Raw genomic sequence first — 6,514 nt, 5'->3', positions numbered from 1 at the left:
TCATATTGATTTGGAAGGACTTCTTTGAGGAGACTTTGCTGGACATTTTGAAGGGCTCTTGGTTGGACTTTTTGAAGGGTTCTTAGCTGGAGTCTTCTCAGGAGTCTTGTCTGCAGGGTTTTCTGGAGTCTTGTCTGCTTTCTTAAAGAAAGTGCCCAAGGAAGTTTGGACAGATGTTCTCCAGGGAGACGGGTGATGCAGCGAACTTGTTCACTGGCATGGCTTGGCGTCAGATCAAGCATTGTAAAGTCGAAACTGACATCAGAAAGTTGAAGCAGGGTGTCAATTTATAAACACTGTAAGTGCGAAACGTTGTAACTCGAAATGTTGTAAGTTGAGGACTGCCTGTATAGTGGTACTATACGGCACAGCACAGTACTCCTGGATAGTAGGAGCCCATGGTGCAAGGTTCTGTGCAAACACTGAACAAAATGGTTCCTGCCCGAGAGCTTGGAATCAACACAAAACAAGAGGCAGCAGCTGGATACAAACCAATGTGAGTGTAGCAGGAAACAGTGAGACAGTCTCTATGCACCTCCTGCCCTGCTTCATCAAAGTCACCATCTCTGTCATGCCACCATCCAGGTTTATGGCCAGATCTCCTGCAGAACTCAGTTCCTAGTAAGGTCACTAAACCACATGGCCATATTTAAAAATGTGCCTCACTCCCAACAGTTGCCACTGGGGAACAGAGGTTTTTAAAATCTGGTGACTTTGCTTCAGTGCCTAGATGGAAGCCGGGCTCTTTGCCTGTCTTATGCTGAAGGTCAGGCTGGATGGTTCCTTCTGGCTTCATCTGTGCATGAGTCAATGACAACCCCAGGCCCTTCACACTTACCCTTAACAGCAGTTCTTTGCAACATTTCATAAGGACTCTCCATGCTTCTCACGCTCATTATGAGTGCTACCGAGGTCACCTCCACTGGAGTATCTGTGTGGAGATAACGCACGTTAAAAAGACTGATCCACTCATTTTGCTTAGATAGAGCAAGTTAAGACTTAATAAACACAACATGTTGAGTTTTGGAGTGACGTAAATGTGCAGCCTGTGCAATCAGATAAAGCACCAAGAGACTGGAAGCCCTGGGGAGAAGAAAGATGATGGTTTCTTACAAAGGAAACACTGGGGTTCCTGTACAGAAGGATTTTTTGCGTTTGAAATCTTCAGCCCTGTCAATCTGTCTGTATCACTCCTAGCAAATTCACATTGGATTGGCAGCTGCGAGTCATGTGCTGAGAGTACACAGAAAAGACCTGTCACTTCCCATCATTCACTGGGGAAGGACTTATCTCACTGGAGAGCTCTCCCAGCTGGGCAGGGCCCTGCCGCTATTTGCACTCTGGCACCTTCCAGAGAGTTTTAAAGAAAAAAGTAGTCCCTAATGATAGGCACTTGGGTCTTGACCTGCGCAAGGGGGCAGAGAGTCAGCTAACCTGTTGCTTCTGCCCACAGGAAGTAAAGCAATGAGCTGAGCTGCCCCAGCTGACTTCACTCTTCCCTGGAAAGCTCAAAGAGGCTGATCTGCATCTGCTTGGGAACAGGACCCATTGGTTACACAGCTCTAGGAGCTTTGTACTTCTCTCAGTGGCCTGCCTGTGGCATCTGCATTTCCCTTTAGCCTGAGGGAGATGAAAAATGGGGATGGTGCACTGGGGGTCACTTGTAGTCCACGCAAATCCCAGCAGTCACTGAGAGACGTGCACACACCACACACCCAGGCCCTAACCAGGTGCCAGAGACACAGCAGTGACCCTCTCCTCTGCCCCAATGCCACAGCCCTCCTTCAGAAAGGAGCGACCTGGGATACATCTCCAGGAGCAGGGTACAGGCTGCACACACAATCCTCAGGGTGCCTGCTGCACTGAAGCACCGGGGCCTTCTGCTTCCCAAAAAATAGCCCCCAGAAACATGAAGGAAAGTCTCCATGCACTAGGACTAGGACTGAGACATTTAGCACACCCAAACACTTGCGGGCAATGCAGTCACACCTGCCACAGTAGCAAGTCTTATTCTAACCAGCAATGGGAGGTGGTGCACAGCTCTACACGCACAGAGGACAGCTTCTCTCTTCCAGGCTTGCTTCCAGCCTCTTCTGGTCTGATTTCTTTCTCCCTGGGGGAAATGGTGCTACCTGGATAGATGGGTGCTATTACTGCCTCCCTTGAGAGCTGTTGATTAAAATTAATGCAGCAAAATCTCTCAAAATCCTGTAAGCGAACTTCTAGCATGCCACACAAGCTGTCCTTCCTGGCTCCCACACAAAGGAGAATGCTACCTATCCCCGATCTGGTGATGGGTACGTCCTGAGTGAGATGTGATGGCTTCCAATCTTCTGAAGGTCGGAGCGTTTAACTGAGAGTGAGTTGCTTTGCTCTTCATGTGATTATGTTGCCTCTCTGGATATCAGGCTAAGTCAATTAAGTCGCTCATTGCTGTCTCTGCAGCTTAAAACTAAATTGCCCAAAGTTTGTTTAACACAGCAATTCATTGCTCAACAGTTCAGTGCCTGTGGGGGGAGGTGGAAACGAAGCAGTCTGCTAAGCTGAGAAATACAGAGGGCTGCCTGTGCAACATGCTGCCCTGCAGAGGTTGGTTTGGGGTGTCGGGGAGATCCATCTCCAGCTCTACTCAGCTAGAATAAGGTCTGCAATGCCAGGCCTCTTGGTTGGGGGAGAGGTGGGATGGTGAGGTGAATTCTAGGGAGCAGAAGATCAACAGTCAGAACCGTTTCATGGAGATATTCCCCCTGTGGCTGCTCTGCCAGACTCAATGAGCAAGAAGCAGATTATGGGTCTGATGCTCTCCTCAAATTTGCCTCCCTGGGTACCTGCTGTTACTTCACCAACTTGCTGTGTTTATAGGTTTGGGATTTCACAGCTCCCCTTTCATTGATTTGACAGTGGCAGCATGGGTCTGACTCTGGAAAAGAAGAAGCCATGGAAGCACACCAGAGCTGAGCAGCTCGTGGGCAAGAGCAGAGCAGCACGGGTGACTGATACGATGTTCACAGAGAGAGTCAGGGATTCAAGATGCTGGCGGGTTGAGCTCTGAGGAGTTTTGTTGCTTCTTTGACAGAAAGATGCCCAAGGTGGAATCTGTCAAGGATGACAGGCTGGTGGAGCGGAAGCCTGACCATCGAACTGACAATGAATGTATTAGGAAAAGGTGGAGCAGTCGTTCCCAGGTCAGGCCCTACAGGATTGGCACCAGCCCTTTGTGAAGAGACTGGCTTCAGTGGGAACTTGCAGGTAAAAAGTCAGAGGGTTACAGAACAGACCTACCTCCCTGGGCACCTTGGAGCCTCTTCCAAAGGAAGGAGAGTTTGGAACATCTTGCCATGGATGTTCAGGGCTTAGCTTGTACTCCCCTGGGACCCTGGCCAAAGGAAATAGACTGATGGCTTTTTTTCAGCTTCTGCTCAGCTCCATTGTAAGGTGCCAAAAGATGCTAACAGGTTTGGCAAGGCAGAGCCTGAATCCAGTCAAAAAGCTCCTTTCTTGTTTATTAATCCTTGAAAAAGGTTTAATATTTTGTTCAAAACATGCTCACCCCTAAACTGCTAACCCTTCCCTCCTCCCCCACCCCTCAACAGGAATTCTTCACCTTCAACCTCTTTATGCTCCAGACCACTGCTAGGAGTTTGGGCGGCAGATAGTGGTATCCACTCCCACACCGCATAATCACAAGCATGTCCCTGTACTTTTGGTGGCAATAAACAACCCCAGGACAACAGGCAAGCCACTAACATGGCAATGCACCCAGCAGAGGCACCAGTTGCAGCAGGGACCATGGCAGCTGGCAGAAGGCCTGAGAGCAACATGCACCAGCTACCAGAGGTTGGACGGTGACACGGTCTTCCTTGGCATAGCAAAGGCAGTGCAACATGCCAGCAGCAGGAAGCTCTGAATGTAAATGCACTCCAAATTCTTCCAGCACCAGCTCACATGTGAGGCCAAGCATCAAGCCTCAGCATTCAATGGTCCTAGCTTAGACTCACACAGTATTCATCCATTAACCACATCATCATGGCTCCAGGGCCAGAAAGCAGCCCCAGGCCATTCCTGACTGGTGCTGAACCCTTTCATTTGCACTGACTGCAAGGGCGAAGGAGACCACACAGCACCTGGCAGGTCACCCTGACAAGTCAGGGCCTGATTCAGCTAGTACTTCAAGGAGGCCTCAGGGGCTGCTTGTGTCCTTAAAGGATCTTAAAGAATTGGGGCCTGAGTAAACACTGAGTCACTGCCATGGCATGGTGCTAGAGGGCAGCCACCTCCTGGGGATGCCATCTGACATCCTGCCAGCTGCACTCAGTAAGAACACTGAATACTGGCACCTGAGCCAAAGCCCAGTCAGGTCACTGCATCCTGCCCCAGCAGCTCCTCTGCAGTTAGTGACATGCAGAATTTTTCTTCACCTCTTGTCTCAGGCTGTGGCACACAGATAAAGAGTTCAATCACACTGACTTACTAGGTCCTGCTGGTGTCTAGCTCTGCCTAGGACGCAACCACAATGCCAATCTCAGACACACTAGAAGACGGGCAGAAAGAAAATGAGAGAGACTGCAGGAACCACTAGGAGGGAGTCAGTTTGTCTCACTCCTGAGATGGCTGTATTTCAAGCGGTGGCATGACATGAGTGACAGTGATTCGATGGTGTGATGTAGCAAATTGCAAAGCTGATCACAGACTCCGTTAGCAACTGTTTGTCATGGTGCAGAGTGGAATGGTACTGCCTCCCAGGGAAGGGGTCCAGACACACAAGTATTTGAGGCACTGCCTTTAAACTTGCAGAAGAGAGGGAGGATCAATGATGGGAAAAGACTGGTTATTGCTTTATGGTTGCTATGGCATCTGTTCTCAATATTCTGATACTTATGCCTCTGAGACAGTCCTCAGACCAACAGGACTGCATCCTGCCTCTCTAACAGGCACTCTTCAGACAGAACCAATCGACAGAGCAGCCTTCTCACCCTGACTGCATACGAGGGAAGACGCAGGAGGCTCATTCAATTCTAAACCATCTGCCGCCCCATGAATAAAGGCAACAGCAGCTCCCAGACAATGAAGCACAGATCATTTCCCAGCTTAACCACTTCAGCCATGGCGCAGGCAGGAGGATTCCTGGGGAGGGGACCCCAAGGTCTCACACAGGTGCAGCCACACCAGAAGTGCCTACCTACTCACTGCATCATCAGATGGAAACAAGGTGTTAGGACTGAGCAACACTGCTTGGGAATAGAAGATCTGAAGAGAGCAGTCAGTGATCCTCCGCAGCCCTGAGTGCATCCCACAGTACAAGTGTTGCCGCATCATGTCTTCAGATGAGGAACAGGCTGAAGGAAAGTGGGGATTTGCTCACAAAGCAGCGTGCCTCACCTCAGTTACTCCCTGTGATTATTCGCTGGGGACTGTCAGGGCTCCTAGCTGGGCAATCAACATTTTGGTAGCTTTGTGCTAACAGTAAAGGAACAGCACCCCAATCTACCCCACACTGCATCATCAATAGACCATCTCTGTTTGTGAAGTGTCCAGAACTGTGGGGACCTGGTTTCCAGCTGCAGCCCCTAGGCCCTGTCATAATACAAATAACAGCATCTCAGTGCATCAGTGTGGTTATAAGTGCTTTCCGAAGACATCCTAGGCCAGTGTGAGCTGAAGGGGCTGTGGCAAGAGCTCTTCTGCCACAATTGCCTGACGCAACCTTTGCACCATCTAGTCTGTGCATGGAGGGAACTGGACAAGGAGGAACTCAGCCACAACCTTAGACAGGACAGTGCTGATTAAAGGGTTTCTCCTTTGAGAGACTGGGAGAAGTAGCTTTTCTCTCTAGGGCTGATTCGATGATGCCTGTGCACCAAAGCCTCTCCTTGATTTCCCCTGGCATTTTGAATGTGCAAGGAATACAGACCTGGTTCCTGTGCCTGTGACATAGAAGCTGCTGCAACGTCTCCTGAAGAAAGTCCTCAGCGTGGCCAGAGGGGGAGATGGAGATGCTGGAACAGAAGACACCAAAACGTCAACCACGGAGGACAAGATCACAGCAAGGAAAACATAGGCAACGGTGTAGGCAGTTACTGAGGTAACTGCCTACGCACCACTGCTCTCTGTTTCTTAGCAAAAAACTACCTCGGGTTATATCTGGGAGATATAGGAATGCATTAATTGAATGTGCACCTAATAACCTACACCTAAACTTTTTTTTGTTGAATCTGCTGATGGCAAATAATTCATAGTTTTACTTTATGTTCAAAATATATCCTGTGTTGGTCAGGACAGGTGCACTCTGACCCATGCCAGTGGCTTGTGCCATTTTATTTCTGGCCAGACTTAGACAAACACAACAGTATCCTCAGGTAGCACAAGTCAGTCAACATGGTTGCACTGCCCATGGCTCTTTTCAAAGGACTGGAACAGCAAATTTAGGGAGTGTAAAAATCTTTGATCTTATGGTCTCATTCTGTGCTGCAGAAAGCAGGGACCAATCACCCACACAGTCAAATGGGTCTCCAGC

General features: G+C 49.4%; 1 long non-coding RNA gene across 1 annotated transcript; it reads right to left on the bottom strand.

Moving 5' to 3' along the window:
• Positions 1 to 350: 350 nt before the first annotated feature.
• Positions 351 to 6,078, bottom strand: LOC109290664. The gene is made up of 3 exons (XR_002095652.1): positions 5,912 to 6,078; positions 5,380 to 5,574; positions 351 to 931 (listed from the first exon to the last, which is right to left on the bottom strand). It is a non-coding gene; the product is annotated as an uncharacterized LOC109290664 (long non-coding RNA).
• Between the last annotated feature and the right edge of the window lie 436 nt (positions 6,079 to 6,514).

This window comes from Gavialis gangeticus, unplaced genomic scaffold (assembly GCF_001723915.1).
Source record: "Gavialis gangeticus isolate Ggan-Ray unplaced genomic scaffold, GavGan_comp1, whole genome shotgun sequence".
NCBI lineage: Eukaryota > Metazoa > Chordata > Crocodylia > Gavialidae > Gavialis > Gavialis gangeticus.
This window is presented reverse-complemented; position numbering and strand designations above follow the sequence as displayed.